This window comes from Coturnix japonica, chromosome Z (genome assembly GCF_054131305.1).
Source record: "Coturnix japonica strain WE chromosome Z, WE-NBRP24, whole genome shotgun sequence".
NCBI lineage: Eukaryota > Metazoa > Chordata > Aves > Galliformes > Phasianidae > Coturnix > Coturnix japonica.
The window spans coordinates 22,343,200-22,365,568 of record NC_140702.1 but is presented as its reverse complement, the minus strand read 5'-3'; the positions used below and the strand labels follow the sequence as shown (position 1 = coordinate 22,365,568).

Below are 22,369 nucleotides of genomic sequence, written 5' to 3'. Positions count from 1 at the left end.
TATAGTAAATAAAAAGGGTGATTTGTTATAGTGTTCTGTCATCTGAAAAGGTAATCTCTGGCCGATGCTTTCTGAATCCAAAACAAACAGGTTTGTTCTAATTTGGAGATCATAGCTATGGAACCTGGTGATTTTAATGGAAGAACCTCTGTTCTAAAGGCTGGGATGTTTCCAAGCCTTTGTATCAGTGCATAGGCTTATGTGGGCGTGACTGAAATGACAGAGATACGATCTGTGAAGATGGGGAGAAATTCCTACAATTATTTCACGGATGGAGAAAATCACAGAATTGTAGTGATCATAGGGTACCCTGCAATAGATCACACAGGTAGGCATCCAGATGGGTCTTGAATGTTTCCATAGGAGACACTATAATCTCTCTGGGCAGCCTGTTCCAGTCCTCCATCAACCTTATCATAAAGAAGTACTTGTGCATGTTTCTGTGGAATATCTGATGTTTAAATTTTAGGTTATTGCTCCTTGTCCTATCACAACATACTGCTGAGAAGAGCCTGGCCTTACCCATTTTCCTTCTACCTCCCTTCGGATATTTATAAACATCAATCAGATCCTTCCTTGTTCTGCTTATTCTGATATATGTTGCTTTATTTGGAATACAGAATAAAAATAGAACCTCTCACCTGATTTTGCCTGTATCTTGCTAACACCAATTATGGTTTCTTCTCACTTCATCACAGTGCAGTGCTCTCAGGGCATGTGATGAGGTGCTGCCCCCGGCACTCTCTGTTGAAATGTCCTTCATGAAAGAACTGAATTGTTGCCTGAGTGTATTGTGCTTTTCTGACAGTGCCATATCACAGAGCTGTAGCTGCTTACTGGTGTTTACTCCAGTATCCAAAAATCCCAGTTGATCAACTTGTACAGCAGTGTGTGCTTGCATAGTGCACTGGATTGAAAAACTGGTTTATGTTTAAAAACAACTATTATCTTTTGCTGGGTTACTTTTATCTTATTGTTACAGGATGCACTTAACAGCACAGGTGGGTAAAGGGAGAAACTGCTACAGTGGAGAGTGAGATAAAGGGATCAGGACAGAGGACACGAAGGCTGCTTTAGTCAGTGTGGTTTCAGAAGGAAAGATCTCTGAGTGTGTTTGGGAGGGGCTGGGTTGGCAAGTGGACTGCAGAGCAGCAGCTGCGTATAAAACAATCCATTTTTGTGAGGTGGGAAAATGTATTTTGCTAGAATGTTGCAGGTAGGAATTTGTCATTTGTGAACTGAAAGGAACTCAGAAAAACAACAAAAATAATTGAAACCTGTGTACATGTGTACAAATGTATGCTGAGGGTTAGCTGGATATGAGCATTTTGAAGAAGTAAGTGGTGATGGAACAGGAATGTGCAAGTTCAGAAATATTAGGTGATGTTTGCATTGTAAACAGTAAAGGATACAGGAAAATAAGAAGAGCAGTAGTAAACATAAGCAAGAAAACTTTCATTCACTGTCCATATAATGCATTTTACTATTAGAAGGTTTCTGTGCCTGTTAGGAATAGTTTCCCAAGGAAGGTTCCATTTCTTGGAACTCGTAACTTAACAGGATAAATATTAGAAAACAAATTGTTTGCATTAATTCAGTATTGGCAGAGAAATGAATGAGTATTCTGTTGCATATTTTCGTATTTTAGTAACTGAATCGTATGTGGCAAATACTGTTAAGTACTGGTTGAATTTCAGGTGGTAAATTCAAAATAAATGCAGATCAGGATGCATAATTATATTACTAGCCTTGACCATTTTCTGTCTGCTTTCTTGTTTCTTTGGATTGCAAGTGTTTCTTCACTGGAGTCAACTGAGAAAGAGATTGTGCTTGATTGCAGTGAGGTTTGTACAGTCTGGAAAATTATTGACTCCAGAGATTAGTGTGTTACTATGAAGTTAAACTATAATATCTATCTATAAAGGCAACCATCTCATGTGAATAGACATAGTAGTAATTGGAGTGTTCTGAGACAGGAATTTCCAATGGGTTTCTTGGTCACTACTGAAATAATTTTTAGCCTTACTCACAACAGAGTAGATAAATGAAAGTATAACCCTGTGGTGAATGAGAGCTTCATATTTTCATACCTTGTACAATGCAGATACAGATCAGTTTTGGTGTTCAAGGACTGTAAATAACTCAAAGATTTTGATGGATCTCATCAAGCAAGCCTGTGTAATGACCTAGTTTTGTTTCTTACATTATGTAATTACAGCATGTAGTTTTTTTATTTGAATAATAAATACTGTTAGAAATATTTTGTTTAGTATTCTTGTTCATACCTGTTCTTATTTGTTTAACAGCATAAATATTGGTGATGAACTTGAAAGGTGAATCTGATGAAACGTCACCTATTATTTGGTTTTGTAACAAAATCCTGGCTGATTGTTCAGCTTTAGTCATGCTGAATTTCTTGAAGATACTTGGGGACGATTTCATTCTCAAACAGTCAAAGCAAATTGCTTTGTAAGACTCTGTCTGTATCTGACTCAGTAGAAATTATATTGTATTTGTTTTTTGGATTAAATTCACTTTTCCTTCCAGACAGAAAATATGACTGGATGTTAGGCTTATTTTTTGAGTCATCTGCATTAAATATGGAATATGGAGGTGAGGTATGGCTTGAATGTAATTGTTATGGTTTCTGTGTAGATACAAAATTTGAGAATCATTACACAATTTTTTCTGCTAAACAGACATTTCCAACTACCATAATGATATATTACCTTCCTTGAAGACTGCAGAATTTTCGATTTCTCTCTTCTGTCTAGCCATTTCCCATTTCTTTCATATGTTAGCTAGTGCTGGTATTCACTCAATTTAAAGTCATATTCATAGCATGAATTGCACTTAGTCCCCTCTTTCTAGATACTCTGAGGTTATCAGTATCACTTCGTCAGATTAGTTTTCAGAATCCTTATTTTGTATTGCAACTTCAATGCTTACTGTAAGTTAATGAATGACATTGTTAATGGTTGTGGCCTGATTCAGCCTAGTTCTGTGACTAAATGGTGCGGGGGGACCCATGGACCCACATCCCGAGATGGGCCTAAAAACAAAACAGCAGCAACGAGCTAAGGAAGAAAACTGATTTACCAAATATGGTAGCAGAATGTGAGATAACTTAATGTAATGCTATTTAATTGGAACTGAAGCTAATAAATCAAATAAAATGAGAGAGTTTCCAAAAACGAAGGCCTTATTCTAATACTGAAGGTAAAATAACTAGGGAACACACACCACGGAGATGAGAAGAAAAAAAAGGAGAGTCTCTTGACTCCCAGTCAGTTTTTTTATAAAACCATGACACACATAAACCATAGAAGTGTTTTAGTTAGTACATTAGTAATCTCATAAGAACTTCCTCTCAGACTATAGCAATTCCCTCTGCACTTTATTTATTATCTTTTGTCTCTGGCGATTATAAAGTGATTACTTCAGTTTTAATTTCAGTGAGCAGTAGATACAACTTACTGACACAAAAGTTGCTTACTTTTCAGCTCTAGTCCCAATTCATCATATTTGCTAATGTAGTAATGAAGAACACTTAATACTGCATATGATTGAGGCTGTTTGATATGAACAAGTATTCTACTCTTGTTCATATAATAAGCTGTTTGTAATTATGATACATGACTAGTTAGTCTGCCACTTAAGTTATCACCTGATGTCAAACAAACAACAAAAAAAAAGTGATGTTTGAATGTATATAAGTCATACCACATGTTCCTGAAGGTCATGATCATAGAATCATGGCATCTTTTGAGTTGGAAGGGACCTTTAAAGGAGATGTGTTCCATTCCATGGATGATCGTTTTTGTGGCTCTTCTCTGGATGTGCTCCAACAGGTCCTTGTCTGTCCTGTACTGAGGACTTTTACATCTGGACTCAGTACTCTGTGTTAGCCCCCACCAGCACAGAGTAGAGGGACAGGCTTATGTCCCTCGACCTGCTGGCCATACTTCTTCTGACACAGCTCAGCGTATGGTTGGCTTTCTGGGCTGCAAGGACACATGACTGACTCATATCTAGCTTCTCATCCACCAGTACTCCCAGATCTTGATTTACCTCAGTATGATGTAGGCTGCACCTTTATGATGTGTGCATGAATTTATGTCTTGGGATGCAACTGACAGTGCATTAGTTTGGCAGATTTTGATGAGGAATATGTAGCTAACTTAGTTCATTAAATAAACTGTTACCGCTAATAAATTTCAGATCAGCAGAGGTTGAATCCTTCCCCATACTCGATGTATTCTAAGTGCTGCAGCAGCTAAAACTAGATTCTGTTAATATTCTGTACTTACCAAAGTTTATGTTGTAAACTAAGGGAGATAAACTATTCCATTTAAGGTGTGGGGCTTTTTAAAAATATATATGTATAAGACCCTACTGTTGGGCAGTGTTGTTATTAAACATGATAAAACTGAGTCTTAGTTGTGCAGGGGAAAGAAAAAAGAAAGCAAAATTGTCTGGAAAACAGACGCCAACAGCCTTTGCTGTCAGAATAGCTCACTAACTAATTGCAAACACATGGGAATATTTACAAAGAGTTGGGCATGGACTCAGAAAATAACTGATCTCCTGCTCTGGTTTGGCTTATATGAATGATAGCTCTTAGTAATCCTGTTCCCTGTTAGAGGTCTGCTTCATCAGACTGTAACAAAGTACAGCTGCATTGCAGAGCACCCTAAAATATTTTAATGTTCATAAGTTACATTAAAGAGATAAGTTACCTTGCTAAGTATGTGGTGGGTTTTTTTGTTGTTTTTTGTTTTGTTTTGTTTTTAACTTTTTATCATTCTTCCATTCTTTGCTCAAGTTTGGAAATTCAAGAATTTGAAAATCTTCTGTGCTGCTTTTATCTTTCTAGTGTTACTTGATGCTTACCAAGGATAAATAATGGTTGTAATAAAAACGATATATATGTTGGCCTCTGCACAGCGGGGCCCTGACATCATAGCCTTAAAGCATCTGAACACATAGTTCCACGTAGTTCTTTTTCTCTTCCTTTATGAACCTTTCTCCTCTGGAAAGCTCATGTTCAGCATAATCAGAACTTTGGAAGAAGAAGTAGAAAAGACTGTTTCTTTTCTTTGCATATAAATAATAATACATTCTTTGTGCAAGGGCTTTTTTAATGAAAAGAGACTGTTTACAGAGAGAATGTGTAACTGCTAATCCTTTGCAGCACTAGAGTTTAAAAGTCAGTGTAACTAAACAGTGCTCAGCTACGCTCTAAGGACTATTTTCATTCATTCTGGGGAAAATTTCATATGTTTAGAAATGAGTATTTATAAACAACTGCCCAGGATTCAGAGTGCTGTTCTGAGCACTACTTAAGCTCTACAAAGTCTTTTGGTGTCTACAGAACTCCCCCTGTAATCTCTGGGGACTGGAGATTCTGAAACAACTCTTAGTGGTATTTGGCATTTGTTCAGCTGCCTCTGTCCTTACCAGAAAGTACAAGTTCACTTTCACATGCTTAACATTAAGAAGGGTTTTGAAAGAACGATGTGAGCTGTTCTTATAGTGAGGGGCTTTTTTATTTTTATCTCAGCTGAAAAAAATCTGGAATTTTTGGGCTATTACTGAATTTCCTTATGGTTAAAAAAATAAAAAGAGAGAGAGAGGGAGACATCTGCTTTTTTTGAAGTTTAGAGTGTATGCTTTCTGTCAGAAATTTGAGTCTAGAAATCAGCTTATGTTTTCCATTTTGCTCCTCCTATTGCCTTTATTCTATGTTGTGTGTGATGCACATGATGCAGCAGAAAGTATGTATCTTGCAAATCTGAGATACTGGAAGAAAACCTACATGCAAGAACTTGAAAAGGAGCCTCAGAAGCACTAACTGTCCCTGTAGCTAATGTGATGATAGCTCTCAGAAACTGCTTCTGTACTATCAATTTTCCTAAGAGCTGAATGTTAAAGTTTCCCAGATTTGGCTATGGGTCGAGTTCTGCAACAAGTTCAGACTTCTTACTTCTGCTGTGGTCAAATGGAGTATGTTTTCAGAGTATGTTCTTAATTACTGCTTGTACATCTAAAGCTCTGGAAAGTACATTTATATGTATGTGTGTGTGTGTACATGCAAAATTATCTAAGATCAAGAACATCATGTATTTTCCATTTGCCTAATCTGTGCATTGTAGTTATTTTTCTTGTAGTGCTTGTTTTGAAGTGCTTTTTTTGACAGGAGAGCATAACTGTTATCCAAAGTAGAACGAATATGTATGTTGTATCCAAACCTCACTGTCAAGTCAGTAGTGGCTAACTATTTTTGTTTTCATTGTTTCATTGTTAGATATTGAAGTTGCTTACTATAATTGCTACTTATTTATGGCCTCAAGTTGTGCTGGGAGAGATTGAGTTTGGATGTTAGGAAAAATTGCTTCTCTGAAGGAGTGTCCAGGCACTGGAATGGGTTGCCTAGGGAGGTGGTGGAATCACCATCCTTGGAGGTGTGCAAGAAAAGTTTAGGTGTTATATGAAATTACATGGTTTAATGTGGGGAAATTTTGGTGATAGGTGGGTGCTTAGACTGGATGATCTTGGAGGTCTTTTCCAAACCTCATGATTTTATTGTTCTATTACCAGGATATTTCCCACTGACTTCAGTGCCCTTGCTGCTGATAAATCTTCGCATAAAAAGGAGTTGCTGCTTACTACTAGATTGTCAAAGTTTTGACTGGGGTGCTGAAACATGCAGCATTCAAAAAGATGTGGTCAACTCAGGGCCTGATAAATCCTCTTTCTGTTTATTTTTACTTTTGCTATTGGAGGTATGCTGAGTAAACAAATCAAACACATAGCAGAAAGAGTAAATGATCTTTACTATTTGAGTTTGTGAAAGAGACAAATACAGCATTTGTTGGAATGGGGTCACTGTCTGAACTTCTCAACAGCAAACATTAATAAAAGCAGATCAAAGCCATAAAGTGATGTGCTAGTTTATTCTGCCTTCACATAAATAGCATCTGTGTTGAGTATCCTCACCTACGTGAGGGTCTTCCTTAGAATTATATGGGAATCATCCATTGCTACTTCAGTTTTGGTTATTCTGAAGATCTAATATTTTTAGTTCCTTCCAAGTATGTAACTAATTTGGCTGATTTTTCCACATCACTTTTCATCTGAATGCTATTGATGGTTTGTTAAAGCTAATTTTTACAATGAAAAGCCAATGCACATGTGAACATGAGGCCCTACACATCAAGATTTTTAAAATTGCATCATCTGTAATTTATTAGTAAACTATTATTCTCTTAGTGTTCCATTTTCCCACCTGCCTTCTTCTCTACCTGTTAAAACTGTCTAATATTCTTGAGTAAAAGGCATGAAGTTAAAGTGGCAAAGCAGATCATGAAAAATGATATCAATGTGGAAAATATGGAAGAGTCAGAGAGCAATTAGTCTTGACCCTTAGGAAAAAAAAAAGATGCTTCACTTTTTTTTTTTTTAATTAAACTTTTCATTTTATTTCCACCTTTTCTTTAATTCCATGGGAACTGATCACAGATGGTCCCCCTTGTGAGAAATCATGAGAGCTTCTTCAAAAGTAATGCCTTCTATTTTATTATGTTGGCCCACAGCATCAGAGGCATATGTATGGCAAGAGAGTTTGAACTTTCCTGCTTGTGGTTTTTTTTAATATTTTGTTGCCATATGACAGATGGCAGCAGAGGGGTGCTCTGACAAAATGGCATTAGACATGGAAGTGCATGTGAAACAAAGGTGTGTCATTTAATTCTTCCACGCAAAAAATGTTACCCACTGACATTCATCAGTACTTGCTGAGTGTTTCTGAAGACCAAACAGTGGATGTTCCCCAGGGGCTTTGCTGCTAGAGAGGAGATATAACTCTTGGCCAGGTCATCTGATCTTCTCTTTGCTCTCCTTTGCCTCTCCTCACTGCTGCCTGTCCTGACTGCACGAATCACTTCAGTATTACTGTACGGCCTACAGCTTTCAGATACTCTCTCATTATATTTGATTTATTAGCTTCAATTCTAATTATATTGTGTTATAGTGTGTTATCTTGCATTCCGATACCATATTCAGTAAATTAGTTTGTTTCTCCTCAGATCATAGCCAATGTTTTTAATTATTTTTGGGTCCCCTGTTTCCCTTTTCCAGAGGCGAGGAATCTGAAATCCCTCTGCCCCTCTAGTCATGGAACTGGGCCAAACCAGCTGGTAAACTGTTGACAAGCTGTCATACCACAAAATGAAGAGCATATCCATGAGGTCATCAGTGCGCATCAAGGGACAGTGACCAGGGAACTGTGTACAAAGCTAAAAATAGGCATCAGTGCATTGGAAACAATGATGGCTACGTTAGAATATAAGAGTTTGCACCAGGTAGATCTCAGGAACAGAAAGAATACTGTATGTAAGTTTGTCAGAACATATTGAACCAGTAGTTTCCAGTACTGTTTCATTATTGAAGAAATGTGATGTCACTACTATAAGCCAGAGTCAAAACAGTAGTCCATGAAGTGGCAGTATGTTAATTCATCATGGAAGAAAATGTCTAAGAAGCTGTGGGTAAAGTGATGCTCACTGTCTTTTGGAATAGACAGGAAAGGTTTGACCCTTCTGGATTTTCTGAGACCCAGACAAATCATCAGCTGTGACTGCTACACCTTGACGGTGACTAAGCTGAAGGCTTGAATTTCCTAGGAAGACCAGAGAAGAAGACAGCTTTCCTCTTGCAACACAGTAGTGCTTGGCCCCATAACAGTCTAAAGACTGTGTAGCACACTGCCTAGCTTGGGTGTACTAGCCTACACACTCACTGTATAGTCCAGATTTGTTACTTTCTGATTTCCATCTGTTCATGCTGGTTGATGGACTGCATGGGGAACATATTTCTAGCAACAGCACCATCATAGCATTGTGAAATAGTGCATCAGCTCCACTGGTATGTGTTTTTAGAAGTATGGCACACAGGTTCATCTTCATTACTGCTAAAATTAGATAACTAATAATAGTGATTATGTTGAAAATAGTGCTTTGTAGTTTGGTTTCCTCTATCAAATATTGTTTCTGTGCTCTTTGTATCTGTTGTAGTTTCCTTGGAAACAAATTGGGGGAATGACATTCAGAGTAATCTACATTTGTTAAAATGGTCTTATTTTTACTTTTATTTTATTTAGTACTTTAAAGCTCTTCACATACAAGTATTTGATTTGGGGGACCTTATTTCTGAACTCTTTACTCTTGCAGTGAGGATTTCACACAAATTCTGTAAGGCATTTTGAATATCTTCATAGTCAGAAAACTGGAATGTTTTCTGGGGACATGGCTAACTTGAAGTTATCCATTAAGGAAAACATTCCCAAATACAGTTTTAGAAAGTATTTTATAAAATTTGATAGTGTTATTTTATATAGCTAATCAATATTTGACTTCCAGGCTCAATCAGCTGTGTTGTTATTGCTCAATGTTATTTATAACAGATGAAAAGATAAAAAAATAAAATTGTGGACAACACCATTCCAGGAGAAGTGAGCTGATTGTTTTCCTAATTGCAAAATAAATAAATAAATAAATAAATAAATAAATAAATAAATAACTTTGGTCTGAAAATGTAAGTTCTTAAAAAGTTGTAGTAGTAACTTGCTGCTGTGGCACAAATCTGAATAGATAAGAATTCATTCTAAGGGGAAAAATTCATACACAGTCTTATTGACATTCTTGGAAATAAGGCAGACTTCAAGTACAATGAGGAAAATTATGGTTTTATTTTTTAACTTAGAGACAGGATTCATTTAGTTTGGCAAAAGCTACAAAATAAATATGTATTTGAAAAGAGTTGAGTGATCATAACTTTTGACTCTGAGTGAGAAGGAAGTGCCTTTAAAAATTCCATAATGCACTAACGTTAATTCTTGGCTTCCCCCTCTTTCTAGCCTCAATTTAATGTTGTCTGGAATACATGTTTAAGGAAAACAAGCTAGAAACAAATCGGTTAACCCTTAGCTGGTGAATGTACAGGCTTTTCTTGAGACTGTTGTTTTCTTGAGGGTACCTTTTACTGCCTTTACTTTTTTTCTGCCTTACCCTTGCTATCTTTATTTATTTATTTTAATTTATATGGGTAGTGAAAGAAAAAAAGTAGTAAACATTGAGCAGCCTTTCACTGCTTGAGAGAAAGTGGAACAGAGAATAAAGCTAGCATGAAACAGTGTGAAAGAGGGTAGCTGTCTACTGCAGCTATCTTTGTTATGTGTGCAAAGGTATGAAATATATTCTGCATCTTTGAGTGACATTTCATAAAAAGGTGGTTTATAATTGCATTGCAAATATGTCCTGGATTTTATAGATAATTTTTTTTAGTATAAACAGCTGGCAGGGTACTGAATTATAAGTCTGCATCTTTGTGTGTAGGTATATTTTAGGTGCATACTCAGCATTCGGTCTGTAATGTAAGTCCAAAGCATCCCTGTAAACTCACAGCTTTTTATTCACAAATAAAAGGAGTGACTTTCTGGATCTCCAGTCTGCTACTATTCCTAAAACCAGTGTTCATCCATCCTTTGCACAAATATTTCCAGTTACATGATTTTTTTTTTTTTCTTTTACTCAAGCTGTTTTGATACCTGGAGCCTGTTCACCTTTTCCCAGAAGTCTATATGATGCCTTCTACTGCTGTTGAGAAGATCAGAAGCGTGAACTACCCATAGTCTTACCTGATGAATGTGGAAGGATTTCTTTTTAGTTTCTACAAAAGCTGGCAGTTAAATCCTGCACTTCTTCGTACTGCAGGAATTGAGCTTCACTTAACAGATATTCCCCCCCCCCAGCCTGAAACACGTATGTGTCTGGAGAGCCAGGGTCACCAGATGAACTGAAAATTATTTCTTCTTTCCCAGCAGGCTTTTCTTAAAGTGTGCAGTCTCTTTATTCACTGGAGTCAGCTCAAATGCTCATCCACTGGCTACAAAGAGCACTTGGATTGTTTCATATAGTTCTGCTAGCAGAGTCCCCTTGATTTGGAGATAGATGCTTCCCATGTGTTTATTTTTGAGTCAGAGTTCCTTTTCTTCCCAAGTCCATAACTATTATTGATGAACATTGTAGATTTAATTAAATTGCTGTTTCTGGGGCAGAAGTAATAATGTAAAGAGATAGAGCTGGATTAATGGCATGACAAATCTATCTTTCTTTATGTGACTCTAGGGACCTGCCTTTGACTTGTGAAGAACATTTCTAATGTATATCAGAGAGGAGTTCCCTGGAAATGTTTGTTTAGGACCATGAGACTTTGCTCGTTTGTTTACCTTTGACTGACTTTTAGAGGCAGTGTAGTACAAGATGCATAATGTTTTGGTAGTTCTTTAGGAAACAGATGAATAAAAAGGTGCTGAAATTTCTCAGGAAATTATTCAGTAATTGTAAGCATTCAATATGGATTTAATTATTAGAGTGATAATTATTAGGATACTGACTTTGTCTATTGAGGTATTTCCTTAAGATCTCTAATGAGTTTGAAGTTACTGAAAAATGTTGGTTTGTTTCCAATATAAGGCAAAAATCTTTTGCAGTGAGGGTGGTTAGGCACTGGAACAGGTTGCACAGAGATGTGGCTGACACCCTGCCCAATCCCTGGATATTTAAAAAGGAAGAGAGAAACCATTGGCATTACTGACTAAAGCTTCTGATAAACTTGGTCTAGCATCAGACTGAGACATTGAATGCTCCAGTTCTGATGCATTCTAATGCTGTGCATGAGTCCATATTCTGGATTATCTACCTTGCTTCTTTGCAGTTGACCTTGGCCATAAGCATTATAAATTTGTATGTATTGTACCAAAGATCTGTATTTTAAAGTAGATTTGTTACGTATGTTTAAAGTACTAGAGTTTAAACTACCCTTAGTAAGTATTCTCATCAAATAATTTGATGGGACTTAATCCCAGAAGTGTTGCTTTGCTGGGAGTATTTAAAGTCAGTTCTAATGAGGTGTTGTGTAGTGCTGGTCTGTATACTGAATGGATTAAAGTAGAAACTGCTGCACTTAAGCCGCTGAATAGTGTATTCTCTGGTTCATTTTGTATTGTTTTTTCTTTAACATTAATTTTCCTCCCCTGTTCCTGTTTGGGCAACACTGTTGTAATTATAATATTTTTAATGCATAATTACAGTACTGCAGGGTCTATGTGTTTCTACTTATGTGCTTGAGAAAACACTGAATATCGAAATGTAATAGTTCTGTGACTGCTAAAACATTGTTACTTCAGTTGTGGACACTGTCCACAGTTGTCTATTTAAGCCATGTGTAGTGATGACTGTGCAAAATGTAACAAGTTTTTTTTTTTCCTTTAATATATAGTGTGTGTATGTGAAAAAATATACATACATATGTGAATATATATTTACACATTTACATATTATGATTAAACATAATAACTTGTAGAACATGTAAAAGGTGATTTTATTTCAACTCAGGAGCAGCTTAATTTGGTTTATCTGAGCACCAAGGAAGAAGACTTACAGACACAAAATGTAGGCCTCATAACCACCATAGACTGGCTTTAGCTGGTGTATCTGAAATATGTTCATTCTGTGAACAAGCTGATATTGTTGTTGCTTTTGATCTCTTATGTAGGTCAGACACTTGAAACCTTAAATACTTCCCTGCCTCTGTCACATGTAGGAGATAATGTTACTCAGCCTATTTGTGGCAGCTTCGAGAGCAGAACACTTCCCATGGGGCAAGGGGAAGATGTCTTGTAGAAGCTGTTCTTCTCTCATGAACTATAAGGATCACTCCCAAGCCAACAATGGCACATAAATCCAATGCCTGATTTACTTCTCAAGGGTGGATGCTCCCTTTACTCAGCCTTCAGCCTGTGAAGGATCAACATGTAGACCATTAGGTCCATGTGGCACAGGACAAAGAGAAGCAGAAAGCCATCTCACAAGCAGCAGCTGAGCAGTCAAAGTCACAGAAAGCGTCCTTCAGGTCTTCCAGCTCTTCCAGCTTCCAGCTTCCTTCCAGCTCACATGAAGGTTTTAGCAGTGGTCCACCTTCTGCTATAGTGGACATGAATGCCTGATGTTCACCAGAAGTATGAATGCTGGCAGGAGTCAGGACTGCCTGAAGTGAATGCATGGGCATGATAACTATAATGGGTGGAAATGACTTAGAAAGCTGAAGTGCAGTTTGAATTCTTCCTGTTACACTGAATTGCTTTTCTTGCAATCTCATACATTTTCAGTTTCCTCTTTTGATAATCCCTTGATAAAATAGCAAGATCACAGAGGTTATTGCCCACTGGCATCCAGAATGTCAATGAGGCAGCCCATAGCTGTATAGGAGGTCATGGATACAAACATTTTTACAACTGGACAGTTTTATCCATTTAGTAGCAGTTGTGCTGTCTAAACAGGCGTTTAACAGTTACACAGGCTTAAGCAAGCTTGAGCAGATCATGTTTTTAAACTAAGTTATTCTGTTCTGTGATCAAATTAAGTTTTATAAGTAAAATTACCTTTTGGCTGATTTATGAGGGTTGTTGAATGCTATGCATATATGATTGTCCTAAACAATTATGAATATGTATATCTATGAGCTTATGTTTGTATGATACATCTGCAGTAGTAAACATAGTATTTGCTCATATTCGTTAGCAGGCGGCTCTGAATGAATTTTCTTCATTTGAATACTAGTAACAACTTTATCTTAAAAAATCTGTTCAAGGTGTTCAGAGGAGGAGGTGAGATTTTAAATCAAGTATATAATACCATATAATAAGTTAAGTCCTAAGATCAAAAGTGTGCAGGAAAATCTCTTGTTAAATATATGCCAATAAACATTACAAGTGGAAGTTTAATAAAAAAGAGTAGAATCTAATGTTGAATGGTATTAGCAACAAAATTCTCCAGAATTCAGCAGGATATTGGAGGAAGAAAAAACAAGTTCTTCAGTACTACAGTTTTGCTCCAGTATGCCTATGCTGTATCACAACCTGCAATTTCCATTCTTCAGTAATCTGTATTTTACTTAACCAACTGTGGTTTCTGGTTAAAATATAAACCTTCAGACTGGGATGCATCAAATTAACAGAGCCATTGCTATGTGTTTTTAGGTAGTTGTGAAACTGGAAGAGCTTCTGTGTGTTGTTTTGTTTGTTTGTTGTTTGTTTTTCCTTAATACAACTATAGCAGTTTGCTACATGTTTAAATGAAAAAAAAAAAAAGAAAACAACCACAAATGCCTAACGCACTTGGTATATACCTTTATGATGCATGAAATTGTCTTTAAGATGTTCATTAATGTTGTTTAATATGAAACTCCGACTTTGGAATGCCAATTATTATAGGTGCTAGACGTACCCATATTAGGGATTTGAACTGATTTATCTTTGTGTACACAATTTGACTGAAACAAACAAACAAAAAACAACCAGTTTGTTGTACTGTCATCTCATTTCCCTCTGACAAGAATCTGAAGATAAATTCATACTATCAAAATAATTGCAAATATGCAGTGAAGTCTTTTCACTATAAAGTCTCAGTCATTGTGGAGGTGATGTCGATCAAAGTGGTCATTATTATCCTACCTGAAAGCTTTAAATGTGACAATCTGTGCTCTCAGTTGATGTAAAGTAGTATCTCCCTTGTCTTTTTTACTGATGTATCTTAATCTTTGGGGAGTTACTTTTATCCTTTCCCACAAGCACAGTGCCCTATTACGCAGAGACAAAAAGGGAGAATACTGCTTCATGCTCTGAGAATGATGGGAAATTTATCTTAAAAGATAAATGAACTTTTTTGCTTTGAATAATGGTTAGGATGGTGAAAAGCCAGCAAATCCCACTGTTGAATCCATGCCACAACATTTTAGAGCTTCTATATCCAGCACTTTGATTTTATCTAAAGGAAAAGAGAATTGTTGCACTCTTTCTTGACAGAATTAGTTTCTGCACTGCATCCAGACTTCCCTGCTGCTTTGAAAGAAACCTGAAATGGTTTTAGCAGAAGGGTTAAGCTGTTTCCAAGAACTGTAACTGATCTGTCTTTTCCTCTAGCTTCTACGCTAAGAAGACCAGAGTAGAAGAATTACATGTAACTGAAGTGGTTTTTGACTGTAATGTTGTACAGGAAAGACTGGTTCTCTGACAATTACAAAAGCGTAAAGTTTCAGAAGTACTTTATTGGTAACCTTTTTACTGACTGGTACAATATATTTCAGCAATAGTTAGTCTAATATACATTTCTTAAGTTTTCTAATTTTAAGTGCTGTTAATAATTGTGGTGTTAGTGTATAAAACAAGCACTGGAAAAGCAGTAAAATGGAATGTATTTACCTTGCATGTGGAAAAAACAAACAAGAAATAAAAACAGCATTCCCAAAATATGGTTTCTGATTTGAAACATACTGACTTAGAAAATGCAATAGTATCTATGAAGACTGCTCCGAAAGTAGTGACATATGTTTGATTTTGTTGACCCACAACATCAGAGGTGAATGTTGTTGTGGCAGTAGAGCTTGAACCTTTGTGTTAGTGTTTTTAAACTAACTCATTCTGGTTTGTGCGCAAACTAAGGTATATCAGAATTTATTTAGTTATTTTGCAGTATGGCAGTAGTGATTGAACATTCTCGCCAGTGTTTTCTTACATTTTGTTGCCACGTGAAAGATGGCAGCAGAGTCTGACAAAATGACATCTGACATGGAAGTGCTTATGAAGCAGAGATGCATTACTGAATTTCTCCACAAGGAAAAAATTGCACCTATTGTCTTGCTTGTTGGATGTTTCTGGAAGCCAGACAGTGGATGTGAGCACTGCGAGTCAGTGGATGTTGAGTTTCAGCAGTCTGATAGCGGCAAAAAGACAAGCCACATTCTGAATGGCTATGCACAGCAGATGCACCACAAAATAAAGAGCATCTTGATCAGCTCACCCATGTGAATTGGCAAATGACAATCAGAGAACTGTTTACAGAGCTGAAAATCAGCTTCAATGCATTAGAAGCAATTGTGGCAGTCTTGGAGTATCACAGAATTTGAGTCACATGTGTTCCACAGATGTTCATTAAATAAGAGAAAGAACAGCACATGCAGGTTTGTCAGGCCCTATTGATCCAGCAGATTTTCCTGGATTACGTCATTAGTGATGCTGAGACATCACTAATATGTCACCAATATGAGCCTCTGCCAATAAAGCAGCATATGAAGTGGCAACATGTCAGTTTCCCATGGGAGAAAATTTTCAAGAGGCAGCCCACAGCAGGGGAAATTATGTGCACTGTCTATTGGGGTGGGCAAGAAAGATGTGATCTTTCTGGATATTCTGGAACCCTGTCAAATCATCAACTCTGACTGCTACGTCATGATGCTGACTAAGCTGAAGGCTTGGACTTCCAGAAGCAGACCAGAGAAAAAGACAGATAGCCTTTCTCTTGCAACACAGTAATACTTGGCCCCTACCAGATGGATTGTAGAGCGCACTATCTTGGCTGTACTGTCCTACCACACCTACTGTATAGACCTGATTTATCACCTTCTGATTTCCATCTGACTGACCCAATGAAAGATGGACTGTATGTGCAAGATTATCCTTGCAGCAACATCCTCATAGCATTGTCACCTTCACTGTTGAAGATTTTTACAAGCACGGCATACAGGCTCTTGTTCATCACTGGCAAAAATGTGCAACTAATAATGGTGCCTGTGTTTAAAAAATGTTTTGTAGCTGAGAGTTTGATCTTATCAAATAGCATTTCTGTGCTCTTTGTATCTGTTGTAGTTTTCATGGAAATAGAAAGGAGTCATTACTTCCAATGTAACCTGTGTATACTACTGAATTGAACTTATTGTTTGTTGTTACCATGGTCTTCAAGATTTTCTAACAAGACTTCAGCATCTCACCTCATTTTTATTCATGGACTGTAAGAGGAAAATAACTTTTCCTGCCTTCTAAAATCCCAGTTGGTATTTCAGCTTTGAATGAAATAGTTGAAATTTGAAATGAAGCAAGTATTCACTGTGCACCTGCAGAATAGTCTGTTTCTGTGAAAAGCTGCTTCAGCAGTTCAACTTATTCTGGCTTCAGTGTCTTTGTCTTCTGCTCCTTCAGGGATTTTACTTCTCTTTACCACTTTAAATACTACTGAATATTTTTGCAGATAGATCAGCAGCATTTGCACAAAGTAGCATCCCTTCATATTTAAGTACATAGGAGTAGTTTAGAAAGAAAAATATCTCTATTGAAAATATTTATAAGCCGTCTACTCTTCTGTTTTCGTCTGTCCTGCCTAGAATCTTATGCAGATCTGGCTCTCTGAAGTAAGGAAATTTTGTAGAAAGTGTTGATGTATTTTCCCACTTCAGTAATCATAATTTTTGTTAGTCAATTAGGATGATGACAGAGGAAAGTTGATGCAATTTTTTCCTGTTAGTCTGCCATTCTTGCAGGTTAATTTTTTTGTACAAGTGTTAAAGCATACCTTTTGGTGAATATTCTCCTCCAAATGATTAACTTTTAATCTTAGAATGGTACATGAAAAAGATTTTTGTTCCTCAAACTTATTTGAAACCAGCATATTTCATCAAGGAGTGTATGATCTTATACACAAATGAGTGTTTTTCCGTGTCAAAAGGTGGTGCTGCCTCTCTGCCAAACATAAAGGAGCTTACCTTTGCAAGGCAGGTCCTGTTCCAAATAACATATAGAACTTAGCCTCTCACAGGTGACACACTGGCTTTAATGTTAGACATCTTTACAGCCTGCTGGAGAGGGACGACAGGCTTTATTTTCTTTTGCAAAATAATTCCAGCTTCATGTAATCCTTCTTCCTTCCTTCACAGTATATTTTTAAAAGCACTTTTCTTCCTTGATCCCTAACATAGAAAACTCTTTTAAAGTCTGCTCTGCTAGGTGCAGTTTTTGTATGTTTATGACTTCTATCACATAATTTTTCTTTTGAACTGTGTACTTACATAGAGGCCAGCTAGAAAATTGAGTGTTTCTAGAGGGGTGTCTGACAATCAAGGTAATGTCATATTTTCCAGCAAGAGTACCAGATCTATGCTGTGTGTGATTTAACCAGCAGTTTCTGCATGAAGAACAGTGTTAACTTTGTTTACTAGAGGATTACTGAAAATCCTATAATTCATCACTTGTCTGTCAGAAGCAAGTTTTGTCTGATTTAGTGCCTCATTCAGAACTGAAATGTACATATTTTACCTTAAATTTTGGGTGTTCTGTTTCAGGTCCTACATTCTAGCTTTGTGTAGAGTACAAATAGCCTTAGTATGTATTTTCATAAAATGACAAACTGTATGAATGAAAGAAAATGCTTTAGGGCATGTTGCTACCAGGTTAAGATGTACTGCTGGCTTATTATAAAGCTGTTTTTCAAAACAAACTGTTTGGACTGTATCATTATTACAGTGAGTGATGAAGGACTATAGAACTTTTTCACGCATAATCTAGCGCGTGCAGTGGTAGATGCCTGCACTGGTTAACTTAAGGCAAAGAATGAATGGCTGTATTTAACAGCCTATTTCTTACGTCAGTCACGTAGCTTTTGTGTCTGGCTGATACATCAGCATGTTAGGTGGGTAAATATCATAGAATAGAATCATAGAATCACCAAGGTTGAAAAAGACCTAAAAGACCATCCAGTCCAACTGTTCACCTATTACCAGTAGCTCCCACTAAACCATGCCCCTCAACACAACATCCAAACATTCTTTGAATACCTCCAGGGTTGGTGACTCCACCACCTCCCTGGGCAGCCCATTCCACTGCCAGACCACCCTTTCTGAGAAGTCATACTTCCTAATGTCCAGCTTGAATCTCCTCTGCTGTAGCTTGAAACCATTCCTTCTGGTCCTATCACTAATGACATGAGAGAAGAGTCCAACCCCCAGCTCACTGCAGCCTCCCTTCAGGAAGTTATAGAGAGCAAATAAGGTCTCCCCTGAGCATCCTCTTCTCCATCCTCTTCTCTAGGCTGAACATTCGCAGTTCCTTCAGCCTCTCCTCCAGACCCCTCACCAGCTTTGTTGTCCTCTGAACACGTTCCAGGGCCTCAATGTCTCTCTTGCTGTGAGGGGCCCAATACTGGACACAGTACTCAAGGTGCGGCCTCACCAGTGCTGAGTACAGGGGAAGACTCACCCCCCAATTTTTTGCTTCCTTAAAAACCTGTTGGCTCTCTTCTCCAAAGAGCAAGCATTTTGCTAAACAGCAAGCTGGTGATTTTTTGTGTAGTTGCATAGTATGAATAAGAAGATGAAAAATCATGCCTTCCGGTGTCGCTTTTTTATCCGAAGGTATTGTTTCTTTTTTCATAATGTCTGTTATTCTGATGGTGGAACAAGTGAATTGCACAAGTGTTATACACTTGTAGAATTCAGCTGAAGTTCTGCTTGATGCTAGAGCAAGCATTAGGGCATAAATTGTTGTATCTACAGATTGCATTTCCATATGACAAACGCAGAAAAAATTCCCTTTCTCTGTTTTTGCTCTGTTGCTACTCTTGGAAAGATTCAAGGTAGACATGTTGTTATTTCCTCACCTGTCATCCAGGATGCTGAATGACTTTTTAATAAGTGAGCAAGCTGATCTTTTAAAACTGGTGACTAGTGAAAAAAATTGGTTATACACTTTGCAATGAAAAGACAATTTGTGGCCACTTTGCATTTTCTAGATATTTATAAATAAACTCTGGGAGGAGGATTACCCATCCAAAAATTATTCTTGTGGTTTATCAAACGTACAATAATTGGATGGCTTGGGTTTGAATGATCCTTGCAGCCCATCCAGTTCTAACCCACTGTTTTGGGCAGTGTTGCCACCCAGTAGATCAGACCGCCTAGAATCCCACCCAGTCTGGGCTCAGGACTCAGGCTTTAGAACAAAAATGTGTGTGCTGCTTACCTAGAGCTAAGCGATATGGGAGCCACTAGTGATTCTGAGTGCTAAGCTTTCCTGCTGACCTTCCTTCCTCTCCCTTCTGACCCAAAGTGTTCTGAAGGTTAGTCACACTACAGGTAGAGTCATGATTTTGTTTAGATGTATATAGGTCTTTCTCCACTTCCCCCTCACTCCCCATCACTGTTCTGCACACCTGCTTTACTTTGCTTCTGCAGAAGCAGGCATGTTGTCCCAAGGGCAGCTTCTGTGTAAGCGTGAATTAAGAGCGTAGATCTGATGTCTTAGCTTATTAAAGGAAAAGCAAATCCCATCTCACTGAGGTCCTGAACACTCACCTTTTGTCAGGGTACGTAGTCACTACCAGTTTTTTAACAAGAAATCCTTAACTTCTTAAGTGGCTTTTAGGTTCTGAAATACTGAATCCAGAATGCCATTTTATTACATTTTTGAAACTGTGTTCTACAGGCTACTTGAATTTCTGCTTTAAGAGGTACTAGCTTAAAAGGTGTTGGAGGAATGGAACTCAATATGATAGAATATCTAAATTACGATTTAGTTTTATGCATATTTATTCATATACACTATACTCCCACCTATGATAGCACACCCGTCACAGTGTAATGTGGGCTGTAGGTACTTCACACCCAGTCCAGACTTCCAATTGCTGGCAAATAATGATCAAATCTTTAGAGGCTGAAACAAAACTTTTGAAAGGAAACATGTGCTCGAAGTGCTAGAGATAAAAGATGTGAGAAGTCTTACTACTGCTCTGGACACTGAGATCAAACAGGTCTCTGTTTGAGAAGCGTCACCCATTTCTGTTTTTGAAGAATTGCAGACTGCCAGCTTTCATTTAAGTTCAATTAGGAGACTGTTTAGTATGTGGGTAATAACTCTTCCATAATGCATTTCTCCAGAGCTGTTCTTTACACATGAACAAGCTTACATGCCTTTAAAAATGAAAGGAGAATTGAAAATGTACCAGTGTAATAACGTTAAATCTTAACAACCAAGCAACTTGACTAGTATAAGGGAGAAGTAACCTAATCTACATTGCTTCCTTGTTAAAACTATTCCAAAAGATTTTAGGGAAAGTATTTTGCTTTTATGATTCTACATATTTAAGTCAACTTTGTACGGTTGGTGAAACTTGATTTTCTTCAGATACATAAAATGTGCAGCCCATCTCTGCATAAATGCACAATTCCTGAAACAACCCTGTTACTGTTTAAGCAGCTAGTATAAATAATGAACCACTCCATTACCAAGAATATAAATAAATGCAGACAAGTAAGGGTTCTCTAGAGCTGAAAGTTTAGGTTATACAAAAACTTTGACAGCTGTAATTTGTAGGTCCTCGTAGACTGAGGGGTGTGAGTGATGTAAACTCTAGAAAGCCGGCATTTAATTTATGTCTGTTTTGTCATTTTGCCAAAAGGCTGGACTGCATTATTATGCTTTTTTGTTTGTTGTTTGTTTTTTGGTTTTTTGTTTTGTTTTTGTTTTTGTTTTTGTTTTGTTTGTTTGCTGTGTACAAATTTTGAATGAGGCGACATCTGGCAGAAAACTAATTAAAAAAAATAAAATAGATTAAGCTGTGCACTGCTGTAAACAGAGAACTGCATTATGTGTGACAAGTCAGCATTTTAGAGAAGCATGGCCAGAGAATCTTTTCCCTAGATTAAACGAAGAAAGAAGAAGATAAAGAAAAAAAATTAGAATTATTTTCTTCACATTTTATGACATAGAGTTAATTTAATAGTAAATGCTAGATGGATCGGAAGTGTGTTTCTGATTAAGTCATAATCTTAAAAAGTTCAGTCTTTCCAATTCTTAGCTAATTGAGAAGATGTACGAACTTCAAACATAAGGATATGAATTTTGTACGTTTAAGCATTTAGATGGATATAACTTAGTTGCTCCCTCTATCCTCAAATAACCATTCACCTATAATTTTAGTGATCCACAGAGGAAAATAACTTAACTGACATCTCAGAAATCTGATCAGTTTTGGTGAGAATATGACTTCTTAAGATAGAATATTAATGGGTAAATTTAAATCTTTTCACTAGTGTTAGTGCAAGTCTTGTTCTTAAATTTTTAAAATGAAAATAAGGAGAAAGAAAGATGAGAGCTTTCTTTGGATGGTGGAGGCATGGATGAGCTTTACAGAGACATAGGAAGGTGGAGGGAAGTCTAAAGGGACAGACAGATCATAAGTGCAGCAAGGTGAAATGTATCTTGTTTCATGGAATGTTTTAGATAAACAGAATAGTTCATATTTTATGGCTCTTGTCCTGAACATTTCCAGAAACACTGAAGTCTCTACTGTAAGTTAGTCAGAGAATGACCACATAAGTGATCATAAACTGCCATGGTACAGTGCTGTGTTACTGAGTGAAGATGAAAAGTGAATATGGTCCTAGTTGCCTGTTTTGAGATATATTAACATTCTCTGTTAGTACATTG

General features: G+C 37.1%; 1 protein-coding gene and 1 long non-coding RNA gene across 6 annotated transcripts in view; both read left to right on the top strand.

The window, feature by feature from the left end:
- The window catches only part of ROR2 (ROR family WNT receptor 2), a 142,273-nt gene that overhangs the window by 60,264 nt on the left and 59,640 nt on the right, over nt 1–22,369 (top strand). The window lies entirely within an intron of this gene.
- Nucleotides 776–21,876, top strand: LOC146753809 (uncharacterized). The gene is made up of 2 exons (XR_014939308.1): nt 776–1,001; nt 10,595–21,876. It is a non-coding gene; the product is annotated as an uncharacterized LOC146753809 (long non-coding RNA).